Here is a 22,498-nt window from a genome sequence, read left to right on the forward strand (position 1 = left end):
AGTTCAATCTTTTAGTGAACTGATGACTTGGTATGAATAAATCCATAGACCTGTATTAAGTCTCAAATGTGGGACTGGGTAGAATTGAGATCACTAGAGAAGAAAGACTGTCATGGAATGTCAGCAAGATAATTTCTAAATCCATCCCAGTTTCCCCTATCAAAGTGCCATCGGGTCACCCTGACAGGTTCAGAACGGGGAGGTGTGGGGGGATTAACTCATGAGGCTTTGATGAGACTGCGGTCAGAGGATCCAAGTGGTGACAGTACCTCTATCCTGTATTGATCTGGATTATTTGTCAAGAATAAATCCAAGAGATTGGCATTATGGTCAAGATTATCAGGTATTCTAGTTGATTGCTTTACCAGCTGGGTGAGATTAAACGATTCTGCAAACAGCTCGCACTCTAGACCAGCATCGTCAGTCCTGGCACAATGCAATAACCATTCAACATTATGTATTTTAAAATCACCCAAAATGGTAATTTCGGTGCTAAGGGCAAGGTTAAGGTTATTCAACTGTGTGGATATGGAATCAAATACATTGGGTTCCGAAGAAACATTGGGGGAGCGGCAAACTACACAGATATATATGGTAATATTTTGACAGTTTACTTTATATAATGAGTAGTCAAAACTGGATGAAGTGAAGTTTAAGATAGTGTCAACTGGATATTGGGATTTGATATAACAACAGGTGCCACCCTTGTTATGGAAGTTTGTAAGGAGATGGTAACCGGGAAAACAAAATGGGGATATATCAGTAGAGTGTGAGATTTGTGATTCTGTGAGGAAAAGGGCCAGAGTGGATATGGACTGAAGGAAAAAATGAACTGAGTTTAAATTTGTGGTAAGGCCGCGGATGTTGGTGAAGAATAAGGCCGCACTTTCACTTCTTCGCTGACGAGCATTACCGGAAATAGCAACAGTCGCTGCCGGCACAGTCGCTTGATGGCGACCGGGAGGATTCTGTGCCGCCAGCCCTACCCTGCCGGTGGTGGCAATCCGAGGTACCACCTCATTTGATAGTAACATTGCAGCGGCCATTACTAAAGAGAATGAATAGAAGGTATGATATGTGCATGTAGTGTGGTGTAGACAGTTGAAGGTAGAGGTATTAAGAGAGTATGCTGGCCTACTCTCTGTGTAAATGAATGCACTGAAAATGTTCAGCAAAGGGAGATGGTCAGGATCAAGTCCTGAGGGCTGGTGAAACGGGAGCTCCAGCTCTCTCCATCACCAGCTTGCCATCCACCTCGAGCGTACTGCCCTGTTCGACTGGTGCTACAGTCTACTCATGATAATGGTGATAGTGGTATGGTTGGGTTAGTACTGAAGTAATGGTGGAATTGCTTTGATTGTCTTGGTACTAGGGTAATGGTGGTAATGGTGTGGTTGGGTAAGTATTGGTAAAAAAATAATCGCTGTACTATATTTGTATGGTTATGTTAGCACAGGAGTAATAGTGGCGCTGATATGGCTGTTAGCATTGCAGTAAGTGGGGATATTGGTGTGGTTGTCACAGTTGTGGAATAAGAGTAATGGTGGTAATTGTGTGGTGGTGTGACTACTGCGGTAATGGTGACCTTGGTGTGACAGTACTGGTCCTATAGTGATGGTGATATTAAAGTTGTGTTGGTAGCTATGGCATTATATATTTATTAGTGAGGGTAACAATGCTGGTAGTATTCGTGACGGTGAGAGAGAGAGAGAGAGAGAGAGAGAGAGAGAGAGAGAGAGAGAGAGAGAGAGAGAGAGAGAGAGAGAGAGAGAGAGAGAGATTTCCATATCTGCACATTTCTGATTATTCTAAACGCCTACATGAAACCATCCAGGAAAGAAAACACAAGTAGTTAAATTCGGAGTTTTAATATGAGATACAGTCTCACTTACCACCTAAAAATGATGACACTGGCGGCATGGTAAATATTAATAGCTATTTACAAGCAAGGCAAGGCACAGTTTTTGCAAAGTCCGAGTATGAATAATGGGTTCATTTTACTCTTTTCGCTTTAAACTGGCCCAAAATTACCATACCACGAAATTGAATGCAGAGTGGTAGCAAGAGATTAACACAGGAATATAATGGAAGTCACGAAGAAGTGCTGTGGAACTGAGACAGATGCGTTACATTCTCTCATTCTGCCACTGAGCTACGTGAAGGAGCAGAAAGACAAATATCCGAGCCATGTTAAAATGTAAGGAAAACATATCTTGCAAAGAAACTTGATATTTTCAATCTGATGGAGCATTCTTTGCTACCACCAGATAACTTCATTCAACAATGGACAGCCGTCTTGTAGTGAAGCGTTTATGTTCTCTATCCAGTAGAAAATGTGTATCCAAAACTGAATAAATATGTCAGGAGATAATGAGATGAATATATTTAATTCATAATTGGAGTGAATGAGCATGGTTGCATTAATTTGTTACATCATCATCATCATCATTATCATCCGAACCTCCATTCTCACCCAAGGGCAGGGTGAGGAGTAGCAATGTCCAGACAGCCCAAATATGCCCAGTCCAATGGGCCACGCTTCCACTCTGCCATCATTCAAGCCCCCGGAATCCAGGCTCCATTGGATACACCAACAACAATCATCACCTTCTGCAGCTTCACACAAACGTATCCGATTGAGTCAATCCGGACGCTGCCACGTTAAAAAGGGGTGCCACAAATCCCTGATCATGCACTTCTCCTCACAACATTCATCCAGCCAGTTCTATCTCTTGCCAGTTCCCTAGCCTCACCGACTTCCAAAACCTCTCTTCCTCACACACTCATCCACCATATCTCTCCACCTTCTCCTTTGCCTACCTCACCTCCTCCCTCCTTCAAATTCGGTCAGATATACCTTTTTTCACCACTCTATTGTTATCCATTCTCTTCACATGACCATACCATCTCAGTACACTCTCTTCGATTCTGGTGTCCACCGACTTCCTCATTCCACACTTTTCACGAATCACATTATTTCGTATCTTATCCACTCTCTGTACTCCAGATACATTCCTCAGCAGTCCCATCTCCACTGCTCTTACTCTTGACTTTTCATTTTCATGCCACACCATAGTCTCACATCCATATGTTAAAGTTGGCACTAACACTCCCTCATGTAAGTCTCGTGCAACTGCAACACTCAAGCCTCTGTTTCTTATCAAGGCCTTCATTGCACCAGCTACTTTTCTTCCTTGTGTCACTCTACTTTCAACTTCTTTTGCACATTTTCCTCTCTTTTCTGCCACTGTACCCAGGTATTTGAACTCTCTCACCAATTCCAGTCTCTCTCCATCCACTGTAACATCACACTGGGAGTCACTTTCTCTCTCAATAACCATCACTTTACTTTTTTCTTAATTTACTCTCAAGGCACGACGCTCACAGACATCAGCAAAACTCTGCACTAGCCTACCAAGTTCTTGTTCGGTACTTGCAAGCAGTACTGCATCATCCGCATACAACAAATTTGAGATATTCCATCCATCACCATTCATTACCAACGCCATCCCTTTCTCCATTACTCGTGTTTTTACTTCTCTCATCATCCCATCCATATATATATATATATATATATATATATATATATATATATATATATATATATATATATATATATATATATATATATATATATATATATATATATATATATATATATATATATATATATATATATATATATATATATATATATATATATATATATAGTTACGGAACAGAGAAAACTATCCCCCAAAGTTCCAGGTTCAATACAAAAGAGTTAGGTAAAATTATAAGTTAAAGTTTAATGCTCAAACTAACAACGAAACATTCAGGACTCATAAGGATAATGTAATGGCAAAAAACAGGTTAAATATATGGTTAACTGCAATAGCCTCTATTAACACGAAATTAGCAAGAGTAAATTTATGCCACGTTGAGTACACCACTTCCCATCCGATCAGTGAAGTTAAGCAACGTTGGGTCTGGTTAGTACTTGGATGGGTGACCGCCTGGGAACACAAGATGCTGTTGGCATCCCTACGTGTCAAGTGGGGTTGGTGAAGGATTAGTGCCCCTCCCTGTAAAACAATTAACTCTAAGCCCTTGGCCACCCCGTTTGGGATACATAGCGTCTGGCAATGAATGAATGAAAATTTATCTAAGTCAGCCCTGATAAAATGAGAAAACCGGATAATGCTCAGTTAATGCAAGATATATTATTACAGATACAAAATATTATCAAAAATGACTGACATAAAAACACATGAATCACAAAAACCTCACTAAGCCCACGAATTAACACCTTATGCTACACAGTACAAGAAAAAATGTAATAACACTTATACTCAAATTACACAGCTGCTAGATGGTTGGAGACTTCCTGAGCACTCACAATAATAACAACTGTACAGGGGAGGACAGAGATGTGAGCAAAATGAGGAGTAAATCTAAGTGGCAATTAATGCAGAGACTTAGCTCATTATATAGGGGCCGGCAGAGCTTGATACAACTTGTAAGAAGGACGCGCAAATGAAGTCATAGGGAACAAAGAGTTGACAATCCTGCTCTGAACAACAGAAAGAACGACTTACTCTACTATAAGGGAGAGAAGGGGAGTGAGGCAGAACACGCTCGTGATGATGAAATCATAGGCTATGTAACACCTCCCCACAAAGAAAAAGAAATTTACAGAGGAAATTTCTTATTACTCTAAAACAATCTGTCTAAAGTCTAGATAAGCAATCTGCAATAACATTTTCTTTCCCCTTGATATGTTGTATGTCTAATGAATACTCCTGAAGAAGTAGACTCCATCTTGTCAATCTCTGATTTTTATCTTTAAACTTACTAAGGAATTTCAGTGGGTTATGATCGGTATAAATGACTATGGGGTCAAAACCAGAACACAAATAAAATGAAAAGTGGTGTAAACCCAAAATCAAGGCCAAAAGCTCTTTCTCAATAGTTGAGTAGTTCTTTTGAGGTGGAGTGAACTTCTTACTGTAATAATACCCTGATCATCCTCTTCCAGCAAAACAGCCCCAGCTCCTGTATCACTTGCGCCATCAGCCATCTTAAAAGGCTTAGCAAAATTTGGAGTAGCGAGCACTGGCTGATTTAATAGGATAACTTTAAGTTTACTGAAAGAGGATTCACAGTTATCGGTCCAGACAATTTTAACTCCCTTTTTCAGTAGGTCTGTAAGCGGTGATACAAGAATTGAAAAGTTAAGAACAAATCTCCTGTAATAACCTACCATTCCCAAAAATCTTTGTAGCTCTTTCCTACTTTTAGGTCTGCGAAGATCACTTATAACCTGAACCTTAGCTCCTGGTGGTGCAACGTGTCAATCACCAATGATGTACCCAAGGTACTGAACTTTAGCTTGACCAAACTCACACTTTGATAAATTAGCTACAAGATTAGCCTGAACCAAACGCTCAAGAAAATTACTGACATGGCATAGGTGATCTTTCCAGTTGTCACTGAAGATTAATAAATCATCAATATAAGCAACACACCCTGCCAAACCCTCTGTTACAACATTCATGAGCTTCTGAAATGTGGCTGGTGCATTCTTCATACCATATGGCATTACAGAACATGCAAAAGTCTTTCCTAGTGTTACAAAACATGGGATCTTCCTAGCACGTTCAGTCATAGGTACTTGCCAGTATCCCTTTAACAAATCAAACTTACTTATGTACCTAGCCTTTCCGATCTTGTCTATGCAATCTTCCACGCGAGGGAGAGGGTAAATGTCTGTTTTAGTTATCTGATTAACACGTCTGTAGTCGATGCAAAGCTGCTGTGACCCACCTGGCTTAGGGACTAGAGCGACAGGAGAACTCCACTCGCTTTGACAGGGCTCAATCATCTTGTGGTCCAACAGGTAGCCAAGCTCCTTCTGGAAGAGAGGAACTTTCACTGGGTTCACACTGTAAGGAGGCAGTTTAATTGGCTTTGCGTCTCCAACATCGACATCATGCATCAACACAGTGGTTCTTCCTGGAGTGGCACGGAACACTTGCGGGTACTCCTGCAGTAATGCCGAAAACTCCTGCCTTTCCTCGGGAGCTAGATGAGAAAGCTTAGTCTGGAGATCATTCATGATATCAGGATTCTTCCCCAAACTATCACTCAGGCTCAAGCTGCATGGGAGAACTTCACTTGCAGACTCGGGTGGAACAGCTACAGGGCAGACTGGGTTATCTTCGTCCCGCCTGTGATATAACTTTAGTATGTTGATGTGGCAAAGTTGCTTGTTCTTTCTACGATCTGGTGTGGCGATTACATAGTTGACATCACTGAGTTTCTTCTCCACGGAATAAGGACCACTAAACTTGGCTTGAAGAGGTTGCCCATGCACTGGTAGCAGAATCAAAACCTGATCTCCTGGCTGAAAGTGGCGTAACCTGGACTTCTTATCATTCCAAGTCTTCATCTTCTCCTGAGCAGCTCCTAAATTCTCTCTCGCCAGCTGTAAAGCAGTGGACAGCCGTTCTTTGAACTTCATCACATATTCCAGCAGGTTGACGTCATCTTCCTCCGACAGCCAGCATTCCTTGAGTAGCTCAAGGGGTCCTTTTACTTCATGGCCAAACAGTAGTTCAAAAGGTGAGAAGCCCAGTGATTCATTTGGAGATTCTCTTGCGGCAAATACAACGAATGGAAGACCTTTATCCCAGTCTTTCTGATGTTCCAAACAGTATTTCTTGAGCATCGATTTGAGTGTTTGATGATATCTCTCCAATGCTCCTTGGGTCTGGGGATGGTAATCTGAAGACGTGATCTGGGTGATGCCCAACTCTTTCAGAGACTGCTTGAAAACATTTGACATGAAATTACTTCCCGAGTCTGACTGTACCTCCTTGGGCAGACCAAACTTTGTGAAGAACCCTAGCATTTCCTTGACCACGTTCTTTGCTGAGATATTTCTAAGTGGGATGGCTTCAGGATAACGAGTAGCCATATCAATCAGGGTCAACACATAAGAAAATCCTGAAGAAGTCTTAGGAAGAGGGCCCACAATATCCACCAACACACGGGTGAATGGCGCCTCAAAAGGAGGAATGGGAACTAGAGGTGCAACCTTTTCGGTCTGATTACACTTCCCCACAACTTGACAGGTGTGACAAGACTTACAATACTAGGAAACATCTCTGAAGATACCTGGCCAGTAGAAGTGTTTCAAAATGCGTGCCACAGTCTTCCTCATTCCAAGGTGTCCTGCCAAACTGGAATCATGAGCCACTCTAATGATATCCTGCCTACAAACACGAGGGATGACAACTTGATGTACAACCTCCCATTCACAGTCGGCTGATGCTGTTGGGGGTCTCCACTTCCTCATAAGTACTCCTGACTTTATATAATAACAAGTAGAAGCACCAGCTGACTCTTCCTCACTGCAAGCAGAGTTAGCCAGACCTTTCAACTCAGGGTCAGCAACCTGCAACTCAACCAACTCTTGACGAAACAAATTATCAACACTACGGGGTACTGCCTCATCTGGTGTGTGGTCCAAATTAGCAAGAAAAGTGTCAGCTAGGATAACATCATCATCATCATTATCCTCCAAGTAACCAGTAACTTTAGACTTAGCCCTAGTGACAGCACATGCAGAGAACACATCAGGGACATCACAATCCTGGGCCGCAGCCACTGGCTCACTAGACAACTGCGGAGCTGGACACACTTGAATTCCACCAATATCATTTGCAAGTAGGAAAGTTACACCTGACATTGGGAGTGTCTCAACTAACCTAACCATAACGGAACTATTAACAAAACCAGACTCTAAATTCACTCTGCACAGAGGGACAGAGAAGTAATTACTCCCTACACCTTGTAAGATTACAGTTTCATCAGAGGAATTAACATTAGAGCCTAGAACACTGGTCAGCGTAAGGGATTGGCAAGCACCTGTATCACGATATATTTTAACTGATTTCCTGTCATTACTGTCCAGAGGACTGACAAAACCATCAGACAGGAAATTAGCATATGAACTCTTGAGTGTGTCACCCACGTTACTGCTCAAAAGAGGAGCTTCATCATGAGGATTTAATTTACCCCTCAAAGCAGGTTCAGTTAACTCAAAGAATTCTGGGAACTCTCAAGGGTGGACACTAGACCAATTGACTGAATATTTAAAGACTCCTTTTTGTTCACATCACACTGTCTCCTGAAACATTTCTCCGTAGTATGACCAAGCTTACTACAATAAGTACATTTACTTTTCTGAAATCTAGAGGTGGAGCTGGTATTTACTTCCTGAGAAACATCATCTTTATTGTCTTTCCTGTTACCTGTACTCTGAGTAGAGGCAACGTACTTACTCTCAGCTTTCCTTTTTTCTTTAGAATATCTCTTGTTAGTGAGAACAATTCATCAGCTAAAACTGCAGCATCAGACAAATTATCTTTTCTTTTCTCATCAAGATATAGGCTTACATCATTATTAATACACCTTTTGAAGTCCTCCAGCAAAATCATCTACTTAAGATTTTCAAAATCAGAATCCACATTCTTAGAATTTAACCACTGCTCTAACAGATCTTCTTTGATTTTTGCATACTCAACATGGGATTGCTTATCTTGCTTATAAGTTGTCCTCAATTTTACTCTATAGGCTTCAGGAACAAGCTCATAGGCCTTAAGAATCAAGCTCTTAACTACATCATAATTATCAGATTGATCCTGAGGTAAAGATGCATAAGTTACTTGAGCTTTACCGATGAGAACAGTTTGAAGGAGTACTGGCCAATACTTTTTGGGCCAATTAAAACCTGTAACTACCCTCTCAAACAACTGAAAATACTTTGTTAAATCAGATTCATTAAAAGGAGGGACAAGTTTAACATTTTTAGCCACATCAAAATTATCAGAGCTAGATGATCCAGTTCCACCTTGTTTCATGCGATACTCATGGTCTGCCTGAATCCTAGCAAGTTCAATTTGTGCCTCCTGAGAACGTGCCTGAAACTCAGCCTCCTTAGCACGGACCTCCTGCAGGGCTAGCTGTAACTTTGCTAATTCAATCTGCGTTTGCTCATTTGGAGGAGTTACATTAAACAAGCTTTCATTAATCATGTCGATAATTTGATCTTTAGAATGATGAGAGCGAAAAACAATTCCCAATTGTTGAGCAACAAGCTTACGTTCATTCTTTGTTCTGTTTTCTACATCACACACTGTTTGCACATTTGACAAAAAATCTTTGGCTTCATCAAGAGTAGTAATAGTAGACATCATGAATAGATCACAGTCACAAAATATCAAACAATATCCTTATGATAATATCCTGAATATCTTGATAAGTGGTCGCCAAATTTATGTTCCGGAACAGAGAAAACTGTCCCGCAAAGTTCCAGGTTCAAAACAAAAGAGTTAGGTAAAATTATAAGTTAAAGTTTAATGCTCAAACTAACAACTAAACATTCAGGACTCATAAGGATAATGTAATGGCAAAAAACAGGTTAAATATATGGTTAACTGCAATAGCCTCTATTAACACGAAATTAGCAAGAGTAAATTTATCTAAGTCAGCCCTGATAAAATGAGAAAACCAGATAATGCTCAGTTAATGCAATATATACTATTACAGATACAAAATATTATAAAAAATGACTGACATAAAAACACATGAATCACAAAAACCTCACTAAGCCCACGAATTAACACCTTATGCTACACAGTACAAGAAAAAAATGTAATAACACTTATACTCAAATTACACAGCTGCTAGATGGTTGGAGACTTCCTGAGCACTCATAATAATAACAACTGTACACGAGAGGACAGAGATGTGAGCAAAATGAGGAGTAGATCTAAGTGGCAATTAATGCAGAGACTGAGCTCATTATATAGGGGCTGGCAGAGCTTGATACAACTTGTAAGAAGGACGCGCAAATGAAGCCATAGGGGACAAAGAGTTGACAATCCTGCTCTGAACAACAGAAAGAACGACTTACTCTACTATAAGGGAGAGAAGGGGGAGTGAGGCAGAACACGCTCGTGATCAAACATGCAGCATTCTGTTCGTTAGAATTATACAAAGGATGATGAAATCATAGGCTATGTAACAATATATATATATATATATAACAACCATGGGGACATCACACAATCTTGTCACACGCCTACACCGATCGTGAACCACTCACTTAGCTGCCCATTAACCCTTACACATGCTTCGCTACCATCATAAATACTCTTGACAGCACCTAGCAGCTTACCATCTACACCGTACATGCGCAAAACTTTCCACAATCCCTCTCTGTCTACTTTGTCGTCTGCTTTTTCCAGATTCATAAATGTCACAATCACCTTATGGTCCTTCTCACAAGCCTTCTCCGCTGTCTGTCTCAGTGCGAATATTTGATCCACACATCCTCTGCCACCCCTAAAGCCACCCTGGCCATCGCTCACTAGAACTTCTGACATCACTCTTACTTTCTCTATAATACTTCTTCCGTATACCTTCCCTACCACACTCAATAAACTTATGTCACGATAATTGTTGCAGTCACTTCGCTTACCTTTATTTTTGTACAGGGGCACAATCACAGCCTTTTTCCACTCTGAAGGCACAGTTTTACTCATCCATGCCTTCTTACCTATCTCCAACAAGCACTTCATTCCACTCTTTCCACTACACTTAAGCATCTCTGCATACACCTCATCAACCCTAGCTGCTTTCCCATTTTTCAGCCGCTTCACAGCACTCTTCACCTGTGCGAGTGTCACGTCTCCTGGTACTGCATTCCTTCTCTGCACCCCCCCAAAATCAATCATGTTTACAGCCGCTCTGCTTTCTCATTTCCCATTCATCAGGCTTTCAAAATATTCTTTCCATATGTTACTATTATTTGCTGCCGTGCTGACACCATGTCCAGGCACACTCTTTCACCATTATCAACGTCCAATTTCCCATAACTGGAAGTATGTTGTTATTCTGCTTATCCCCAACCCTCTATCTCTTGTACATAATATTTCTAAAGTCCATTTTTGTTATCTGGGGTTAGCAGCAGCAGCAGCAGCAGCAGCAGCAGTAGAAGTACTAGTAGGAGTAGGAGTAGTAGTAGTAGAAGCAGTAGTAGTACTAGTAGTAGTAGTAGTAGTAGTAGTAGTAGTAGTAGTGGTAGTAGTAGTAGTAGTAGTAGTAGTTGTTGTAGTAGTAGTAGCAGCAGCGGTAGTAGTAGTAGTAGTAGTAGCATTGGTAGCAGTAGCAGTAGTAATAGTAATCATCATCATCATCATCATCATCATCATAGCAATAACCATTCAAAAGGCTAGTCTATCTAACTATCTACTGCCAGACGCCTCAATCCTGTTCGGGGTGGCCACAAATAAATCGCCTCCACGTCGCCCTGTCCCTCGCCATTTCACTGCCCTGCTCCCAACTCACACCCCTCTCTCTCATATTACTTTCCACCCCATCCCTCCATCTGATCCTCGGCCTCCCCCTCACTCTCCCCCCTTCCACCTCACTCACATACACTCTCTTCATCAGTCTTTCACCCTCCATCCTCTCAACATGGCCAAACCACCTTAGTGTATTCCTCCTAACGCTTCCTATCACATCCACATCCACACCACAACTCTCCTTTATATCCTCATTTGTCAGCCTGTCTCTCCATGTGACTCCACAGGCTCCTCTTCAATAACTCACTGCCACTGCTCTCACTCTTGACTTGTGTCCTTCCAACAACGTCCAAGCTTCACTTCCATACGTTAGAGTTGGTATCACAATACTGTCATGTAGTAACTTTTTCACTTCCATGCTCACTTCCCTGTTTCTTAATACTGCTTTCAAGAAACCAGCAACCTTTCTTCTCTGCTGTACCCTTACAAGCACTTCACCCTCCAAACCTCCATCCTTACTCATCACACTACCCAAGTACTTAAACGTACTCACATTTTCCAAATCCTCACCATCCATCCTCGCTATACATTCACTGACTTCACCTCTTTCAAAGACCATCACTTTACTCTTCCCTACATTGACCTTTAGATTCCATTTCTTACACACTCTCCAAAACTTATCCACCAAGCCTTGCAGCTCCCCTTCTTCTTCACTCAACAACACAGTATTATCTGCAAACAACAGTACAGGGAGTTTCCAAACACTACCCTCTCTCACCAGGGCCATCCAACATCCACTACCCTACCTTGTACCTCTTTTATTACCCCATCCATGTACAGATTGAATTACCATGGAGACATGACACATCCCTGTTTCAACTCAACCTCAAAGAGAAAAATTCACTCAGTTCACCATCCACACGCACTGCAGCCTTAACACCATCATACATACTCTTCACAGCATTCAACAACTTCCCATTTGCTCCATATATTCTTAATATTTTCCACAATCCTTGTCCATCCACCCTGTCATATGCTTTCTCCAAATCCATGAAAGCCGCATCCAACTTCTTTCCCTTCTCTAGAAACTTTTCCACTAAAGATCTAAGAATTAATATCTGATCTACACAACCTCTTCCTTTCCTAAAGCCTCCCTGTTCTTCTCCAACTAATTCCTCTGTTCTTTCTCTAACTCTGTCAATAAGTATCCTACCATACACTTTTCCTATTATACTAAGAAGACAAATGCCCCTATGATTACCACACACTTCTTTTTCCCCTTTTCCTTTGTACAAGGGAATAATTATACCTGACTTCCAATCCTCCGGGACTCTACCTTCCTCCCAGGCCAATCATTTCACCACACACTCCATCAATTCCTGGGGATTTCCCCAATTTAACTTTCTTCATTGCTTCCACAACTTCTATCCCAATGATTTCTTCCTGTCTTCTCACCTCCCTCCTTCTCCCAGCCATTCCCCAGTCACTTATACTCGCATTACTTCCATCCTCTATGTTCAACAATTCCTCAAAATGTTCTTTCCATCTGCTCACTTTTTCTCCCTTCTCCACTAGTAATCTACCATTTTTATCTTTCACTCCCCTGCTAACTTCACTTCCGCCCTATATTACTCTCTCCACCTCTTTCCAGAATATTTTCTTACAGTCCCTCCACTTTACACTCAAATTCCTTCCAAATTCCTCATCCACTCTCTTCTTACTCTCTCTTACTAATCTTTTCACCTCTCTCTTTCTTTCTACATATAACTCTCTCTTCCGCCTCTCAACTTCTTTCACGCCCCTGTTTCTCATCCATTCATGCTTTCTTCTTTTGTGCCACAGCCTGTCTCGCCTCTTCATTCCACCATGCTGTTCCTTGCACCCCCCTGCGTCTTCTCTTCATCCCACACACCACATCACATGCTGCACATATTTCTTCTGTTAGTGCTTCCCAAATATATTGTGCTACGTACTCAGAAATATAAAAGATAATGCATATTTTTCATTTAGAATCACTGTGTTCCCTGGCCAAAACAGTTATAATTAAAAGTAAAGTGCCCACTTGTATCTACTGAATTATAAGGATCTTTTTATCTAAACTCTGAAACAGATGTTTTGAAATCAAATCAACGAGCACTGGGAATATTGTGTTATTGTATATTTTAAAGTAAGTCAACCTCAGCTTTTTAATACTAATGTTGTTTCTAGCCAAGGTCAGCTTCTTAATATTAATGCTGGATCTAAAGGTTTCAATGAGGTTTTGTTACTCTTACGTATGTTGCAATTACTTCTCCATGCATCATCATGCGATAGTATTTAACTCAGAGTACCCATAATAGAAACAATAATCCACTATTAATTATTATAGCCAAGAGCTTCTTCACACACGGCGGTTAATTGAAATTCACATTTAAACATAACATGAGAGAGAGAGAGAGAGAGAGAGAGAGAGAGAGAGAGAGAGAGAGAGAGAGAGAGAGAGAGAGAGAGAGAGAGAGAGAGAGAGAGAGAGAGAGATTCTTCATTTCGATTACGTGATGGGGTCTTTATTTACAGTGCTCCTACTGTCTGCAAGTGGTTTCGTTAACTTTTGGGAAGCTTCTCGTGTAAATGAATCAAAAACACCCTCTAGCAGACTGCCGCGTTTCGAAAGGTCTCCCCATACTCTAAAATTCGACAAAGTGTGAGAGTAGTAGTACCGTACAAGAGAGATACAGTCATATCGTTGTATCAGTACAGAGTTAGTTACCAAGCCGGCGGATTGCCACAAACATTATATCATTACAAAGTGAAGTGCTCGGCACCATAGTTAAATCTACGCACCTAAAATATTAAAACTTTCAAGTAAGATATTAAAACCTCCTCAGGCAGATGTCTGGGAGAGTGTTAACATTTTATGCAAAATGAAATTCAGAAATAGTCATTTAACCGGCTTTAGGATGGCCCGGGAACTTAGTCTTGAACATACTGCAGTTGAGAGGCTTTCCATTACTGAGCTGGCGGGGAAGAATTCGAAATTGGTCTTAAACAATATAGGGATAGAATTGTTAGACTGATGCCCATCGACTACACGACAAGTAAGTATAGAAAACATTTTTTTTTTCCAAGGAAGAATTATTTTCCAATAGAACAACCCACAGTATTCGGCTGAAATCCAGGACCCTAACTTTACTGCTGGATGAGCAGAAACAAGAGAAAGGGAATGAGTACACTAAAGTATTAACCAGGTTTCACGATAAACAAGTCGTCAGGGCATTATATTATTACAACAGTTGTGTTTTATTGCTATAGTTTCACTTTCATTTTAGATCTACTTGGCTGTGAAGTGCCTGACAGCTGCACGAATGAGGATGAGAGTATCTACAGGCAATCATTAATCAAACCTTAAACACATGACATTTAAGGAATACGGACCCATGCACTCAAGTTTCCTTGGTTTGCGGAGTAAAAGGTTTGAAAATAATAGTTGTTTGAAGGAAAAACAATATGATTTACGGTAATCTTGGAGTCTCTCTCTCATCAGATGCATTCATTCTGTTAATTGATTCTCCCTCACTCTCTTTCCCTATATTCTGTTCTGTCCCTTCAGTTCCGGCCTAAGTAAACGGTGTTCCCCACCTTTCTTTTCTTCTCTTGTACTTCAATGTATTCTTTCCTTCTCTTTTTTTTGGTCTCCCCCTATTTTTGTTTCTTTATATTCTTCCTTCTGTCGTAATGTTATCTAGTTACTGCCCGATATTCTCCTCCCCCTCAGTGCTCATTCTGCTTCCACCCATTGCTTTGTCTTCTTTTCCTTCCACTTCATCATTCTTCTCTTTCCACCTCCTACTCCCACTCCATGTTCTCTGTTCTCCTTCTGCTCCTTGCTCTTTCTTCTCCTTCCACTTCCTACTACATATCCTCGGACTACTAACTTCTCCTTCTTCCATTTCATCGTTCTTCTATCTTCACTTCTTACTCCGTCTCTTTCTTCTCCTCCGTTCCTTTTCCTCCCCCAGCTCCCTGTTCCTTGACCTCCTCCAATTCCCTGCTTCTCCTCCTTCAGCTCCCTGCCATCTACACATAGTCTCAGATCCTCTTCTCCTCCTTCCACTCCTTCATAATTTTCCTTCCATTTCCAACTCCGTTTCCTGTCTTCACCTTCATCTCTTCCTCCCACACCCTGCTCCCTCTCATTAACTGGCTGTGTGCTGCCATCGATAGCAGGTTCGAAATCCGTGTGGTACCATGGTGCCAATAACTTATCTGCGACGGTGTCTCCTTGGTACCCATTCTCTGTCGCATATTCCTGTGGACTATCACTTATTAGGCTCGTAAAATTATCCCATATTGGGGTGGAAGCTTCGGCAGGGAGTGATGAATGTATGTTTCTCAACCCCCTCCCCCCAAATATATATATATATATATATATATATATATATATATATATATATATATATATATATATATATATATATATCCAGGGGCAGGATCCCACTGCTACTTGGCGCATTCCCGGGTGGCGGATAGGGGAAGGCCTTGTAGATATACGAGGTACCGACTTAGACGGCGCGGACCATGGGACCCCCTATTGATATATAGGGCTCCACCGAATATAACGAATAAGGTGGCACAAAAATTACATCTCACCAGAAGCTATGTGGCAGGGAGGTGAGATTATTTGCCACAATCCTCCCAGCCAAGCATGAGTTCTATTGCAAATGATTTGACGGGCGTTCCTGTTGGATCATCGTCCACTAAAAGTCCAACCGCACTGTCTCCTGTGCTTACGGGCAGTGTGCCACCGAAAGTGAGTAAGCACTGTGTTGGAAAATTAGACTCTTAGAGATTAAACAAATTGAAATCCATGAATCTATGCACACAATGTAAGAAGCCTCGCAGAATATTGCAAACTTCATACCCTAATGATTGAACTGGAAAGCATTAGTTGGCATATTGTAGGTTTGAGTGAAATCCACAGAAAAGAGGAAAAAGTAATTCAGCTCGAAGACAGCAACCACCTATTCTACCACAGAGGAAGGGAGAATGAAAGAGTTAGTGATGTAGGGTTGCTAATTAACAGAAATCTTGCAGATAACATTGTTAAATTCAGCAGCGTATCTGACAGATCAGCATTTGTTGTCTTTAGACTGTGCAAAAGTATACCCTGAAAGTAATACAAGTATATGCACCAACTTCTCAAAGCCCAGATGAAGAAATAGAAACATTCTATAATGACATCTCCCAGATTATGGAAGAAGAAAAGACAACATGTATTACACTCATGGGTGACTTCAATGCAAAAGTTGGGAAGTTGAAGAATGGAGAAGCATGTATGGGAAAATTTGGAGTGGGGGAAAGGAATGAAAGAGGAGAAATGCTGGTAAAATTTGCTTAAATGTTTAACCTGAGAATAATGAACACATTCTTCCACAAAAGTACAGGAAGAAAGTGTACCTGGAGAAGCCCAAATGGAGAAACAAGGAATGAAATCGACTTCATCATAACAGATAAGAATAACACGATCACAAATGTCACAGTTATTAACAAAGTAAATAGAGGTAGTGATCATAGAATGGTGGGTTGCACAGCCAGATTCAATTTCAGAAGTGAAAGAAAGAAGATGATTAAAGATAAAAAGATATGCCCAATAATAGTAAACGAAAACAAAGCAGCCTTTCAGTTGGAAATAAGGAACAGATTTCAGGCTCTAAGTAATGCTGAATGTGACATTGATGAGCTGAATGACAGACTGACAAAAGTGCTAAGAGAATCAGCGGAAGTAGTAGGAAAATCTAATAGAACCAAAGCCAAAACATATTCAGAAAAGACACTCGAGCTTATGAAAAAAAGAAAGGAAAGGAAAGTAAAAACAAAGAAAGACGAAATAGAACGAGCGGAATTAAATAAGCTTAGCAACAAAAGACAAAGAGAAGAAAAAAGAAAGGGAAACATGGATCAGATCAAAGAAACCATCAAAAATGGAAAAAGTCTGAAACAGGTCCGAAGTAAAGTGGCACTAGGAAAGCAACAAATGATATCACTGAAAGAAAAAAAGGCTGAAATTATTAAATGCAGAGATAAGATGGTGAAGACAGTTCAAGAATTTTACAAAGAACTGTATGCATCAAAGACAGTAGTACCAACAGCTAACTTTTTAGTTGACACAAGTGAAATACCTGAGGTAACACCAGACGAAGTAAATATTTGTCTTAAAAATATGAAACGAGGGAAGGCTCCGGGAGAACATGGAATAGTAACAGATTTACTGTTGGATGCAGGAGTAGAAGTACTAAATAGGCTTGCTCACTTATTTACCCACTGCATAAAACAGAAGAAAATTCCCAAAACATGGTGAAATGCAATAGTTATTTTACTCTACAAAAAAAGTGACTCAAAATCTCTTAGTAACTATCGACCAATTAGCTTATTATCAGTCATTTACAAACTCTTCACTAAAGTCCTTACGAACAGAATAACAACAATTTTGGAGGAAAACCAACCTCGTGAACAGACAGGATTCCGAAGCGGATATTCGACCACTGATCATCTACACACAATGAATCAGCTAATCGAGAAAACTACAGAATATAATAAACCACTGTGCTTAGGTTTTGTTGATTGCGAAAAGGCTTTTGAATCAGTGGAGCCCATAGCAATTATAAATTCATTGCGAGAACATGGAGTGAATGAGAACATTGTAAAACTGCTCGAAAACATATATAAAGAGGGAACTGCTACAGTTAAATTACATAAGGACTCGGGAAAAAATTAAGCTTGAGAAGGGCGTGCGTCAGGGAGATATAATTTCACCAAAATTGTTTACAGAATGCCTAGAAAGTATTTTCAGAAAGCTAGACTGGGAAAACAAATGAGTGAACATAAATGGAGAAAAGCAAAGCCATTTAAGATTTGCAGATGATATTGTCCTAATCTCAGAAACAGCGGAGGCATTGCAAGAAATGTTAGATGAACTGAACAGAGAGATTCTGAAAGTAGGACTGAAGATGAACCGGAGTAAAACTAACGTAATGTTTAATCCACAAACACCAAAGAGCGTCATCAGAATAAGCGATGAAATTCTTGAAGAAGTTGAGGAGTACAACTACTTGGGACAAATACTAAAATTAATGGAAGATCACGAAAGCGAAATAAAAAGACGCATTACAATTGAATGGAAAGCTTTTGGTAAACATAGAGACATTATGAAACGTAGCTTGCCAGTTTGTATGAAACGAAAAGTATATAACGAATGTATAATTCCAGCAATGACGTATGGTTGTGAGACCTGGAAACTGACAAAATCAATGGAAAATAAATTACTCTGTTCTCAGAGAGCAATGGAAAGGTCAGTGTTGGGAACATCTTTAAGAGACAGAAAAGATCAACTTGGGTAAGAGAGCAGACTAAAGTCAAAGATATAGAAGTTATAAAAGAACAGAAATGGAGGTGGGCAGGCCATGTAGCAAGAATAAAGGATAACCGATAGAGCAAGAGGTTGACTAACTGGACACCAAGAGATTGTAAGCGTAGCAGAAAAAGGCCAGACAGGCGATGGAGAGATGAGATAGAGAAATTTGCAGGGAAAACGTGGCAAAGATTGGCTCAGTCAAGGAATTCGTGGAGAAGGTTGGAGGAGGCCTTTGTTCAACAGTGGACTAGTTATGGCTGATGATGATATCTATCTATCTATCTATCTATCTATATATATATATATATATATATATATATATATATATATATATATACGTATAAAATTCTGTTACTTCATTCTTTTTCCTATCCTTCCACTTTTGACCGTGTCATCCATTCATTTCCTTTTTTTTTTTTTTTTTTTTTTCAGTTTCCTAATCCTAATCTTTTCCTCTTTGTCCCCGTGTTACCACACCATGTCTTCCTCCTTCCGTCTTTGCGTCTGCAGTATGTGCCACGTACGAGTGACCAACGTGTACAGTGCACCGCCTGCCTGACGACGAGGATTTTTTTTTTTTTTTTTCTTAATGTGTCTGACTCTGGGCATAGGCTTCACAGCCTGCTATCAAGGCCCAGCAGTCCTCCTACATACCATACACCTCTACATGTCACCACTTCGGCGCTAACACCCACCGTCCATATTGAATACATGCTATGGCTGTCTCATACAGGACTGGTGTATTGGTATTAGCGGGGGTATTTTTACAACATGTCGGCGGGTCTTCTGGTAGATCAGTAAAGCCTGATTTTGAAATTCAAATCCTTAAACTGTTCCCTGCCCCAGCCGGGATTCGAACCTGGGTCCGTTAGGACTTCAGGCCACCTCTCTACCGATTGAGCCACGGTGTCTGGTAATGGCCGACTGCTGTATGAGAGAGAGAGAGAGAGAGAGAGAGAGAGAGAGAGATCATAACGGAAACGAGATACGGCGGAGCCTAACGAAAACTTTAGAATTCTTTATGTGACGGCCTTGACAAGCCTCGTCAGTCTGTATATATATTTTGTTTTCATTGTTTTCTACTACCATTATACTTATCCTTTTCTTCTTTTTACCATCTTCTCACAGGCATGCGAATTTCATTATATTCTTGTGTTTCTATGTGATATACAACTTCGTTCTTCTCGCTATTCTTCCTCCTATTTCTTTCTCTCTTCTACTTCCACCTTCATTCCTGTCTCCATACCACTTGCTATCTTCACTTCTTTTCATTCCCTCTACTTACAATTTCTCTTAATTACTTTTTTCCACCTGTACTCAGTCTCCCTACTTTTATTTTCCTACTTTTCCTCTATTAGGTTTTCACATACACTTCTACTGACAATTACGTTTCTTTTCTAAACTCCATTTCCACCTCCTCTTCTTCCCTTTATTTGTCACCCTCCTCCACTCCTCCATTCTAGTCAAACACATTAAAACGTTTATTGCAGACTTTAGCAACACTTGTTTTTTTTCTTCGTCCTCTTTTCCCTTTCGATCTTTCTCTCAGTATACTTGTCCTTCCCTTGAAATATATATATATATATATATATATATATATATATATATATATATATATATATATATATATATGGGATTGGTAATAAATTGTGGAAAGACTGAAATTATTAATATGAACGTGGAGAATCAAACAGATCGTGTAATAGGGAATAATCTGGTGAAGAATGTAGAAAATTTTAAATATCTGGGATCCATTGTATCATCTAATGGATCATTAAACAATAAAATGGAGGAGAGGATTAGACAGGCTTGGCTAGCTGTTGGAATGATGAAATATGGTTGGAATAATAATATGCTTTCGGTACATACTAAAGTGAAAATTTACAAGTCCATGGTTAGGCCAATTTTAATTTATGGGCATGAGTCATGGTACGGTACAATTGCAAAAGACCAGAAAGTATTAGGATTTGAGAATAAAATACTGAGAAGGATTCTTGGGATTCTTGGGGTAACTTGGCAAGACAGAGTTACAAATGAAAGAGTAAGGGATATTACGAGTGTGGAACCAATTGATGAATATGTGAGACTGTCTCGCTGGAAATGTCTGGGGCATATATATAGAAAAGAAGGCAGTTTAATACAGGATGTGCCAGAGTGGACTGCTAGAGGAAGAAGAGTCAAAGGTAGGCCGAGGGAAACAAGGTTGAGGACAATGAAAAGAGAAGCAGGAGAGGAGTGTTGGTGGGACTTGAAGGAAATGGCAAGAGATAAATATTGGTGGAGAGAGTTCATCGAGGACCTATGCATCCCGTGGGGTGACACAGTAAATGATATATATATATATATATATATATATATATATATATATATATATAGAGAGAGAGAGAGAGAGAGAGAGAGAGAGAGAGAGAGAGAGAGAGAGAGAGAGACAGACAGAGAGACAGATAGATATATATAGATAGATAGATAGATATATAGAAATAGATACTGAAACAGATATATTCTTTACTCTTCCTTTTATCTCCCAACAGTTTGTATCTTCTCTCATGCAGTGTTTCATTCCACCATGAAGTTATGTTAAGCTGTACGTTAAATGGCATTCTTAGCGACATATTCTGCACATTACAATTCACCGTCCTCTTGTATGCTCGATGTACAGTACGTTGATAGTGAACAACATAAGTAACAAACAAAATAATGTTAAGGAGTAATATGAATAATAAATAGCCAAGAGAGAGGTGATATGAAGCTTTCCATGCCATCTAGGACACATCTCAGAGATAGAGGGGCGCTTTAAAGACGCTGAAAGAAGGAGTGTTTTTAGGGAAAAGACGTGAAAGAACGGACACGTAGGCTGCATGCGAGAGCCAAAGTGGGCAGCTATAAGAATCAAGTTCAATTCTCGAGCAGGTTAGAGTTTTGGACAAAGTTTCTTTCCCACTTGTCTCTGTTCAACCAGCATTAAAACTGAGGATCTAGATTTAACATCGACTCTTGTGTGCCATACTCCAGGGAGAGATTGATATTTAACAGGAAAGAGTCGTTTGTCTTAATGGTCATTGCGTAGTTTGAGGTGAATAGGCAGGATGTTACACTGGTCGGTTTTCAGTTCTAGTGTACAAACGATTGACGCAGCAACAAGAACCACAGACTAAGTGATAAAAACACAAACACAAGGAACTTTTTGCTATGAAAATGCCTCTGTGAAATTAGTACCATAATAACGTCACTGCAGATAAGACACACACACACACACACACATGAAGCTCTGTAGTAAAATCAGTCATTCCCATTATCAAGAAATTTAACAATAGGCACTGAAGTAAACAGTGGTAATTACCGTCTGTGATCAGGCCTCCTGCACGAAGGTCATTATGTGAAGGAAAACTGGGAAGAGGAAGGAAGGGAGGATGAGGTTAAGTGAAGGTGGGTGTTATCAGATAGAGGAGGGACGGAGGCAGAATGCATTGAAAAAAAAAAAAAAAAAAAAAAAGTCGTGAGCAGCAAAATGAATCACAAAAGAGGCAAAAGGTTTAATGGTGATGAGGAAGGCCGTGGTGGGTAGTTGGAGTTTGTTGATGAGGGTGTGGTGGTCTTCATATAAGTGGGGGGTGATAGTGGTGTGCCAGTGGTGATGTGTTGGCATTGTGGTGCGTGGGTAATGGCGTGAGAGGCTGTACTGAAACATCCCACTGGACATGCCCAAACTAAGACATTAAGTCAGTATTTCAAGTTTTCCTTCAAACTTCTTTTT

General features: G+C 40.3%; 1 pseudogene; it reads left to right on the top strand.

The window, feature by feature from the left end:
* Positions 1–3,901: 3,901 nt before the first annotated feature.
* Positions 3,902–4,020, top strand: LOC145418179 (5S ribosomal RNA; annotated as a pseudogene).
* The last annotated feature ends 18,478 nt before the right edge of the window (positions 4,021–22,498 follow it).

This window comes from Coenobita brevimanus, chromosome 112 (genome assembly GCF_032717465.1).
Source record: "Coenobita brevimanus isolate Jiangsu-jjx chromosome 112, ASM3271746v2, whole genome shotgun sequence".
Taxonomy (NCBI): domain Eukaryota; kingdom Metazoa; phylum Arthropoda; class Malacostraca; order Decapoda; family Coenobitidae; genus Coenobita; species Coenobita brevimanus.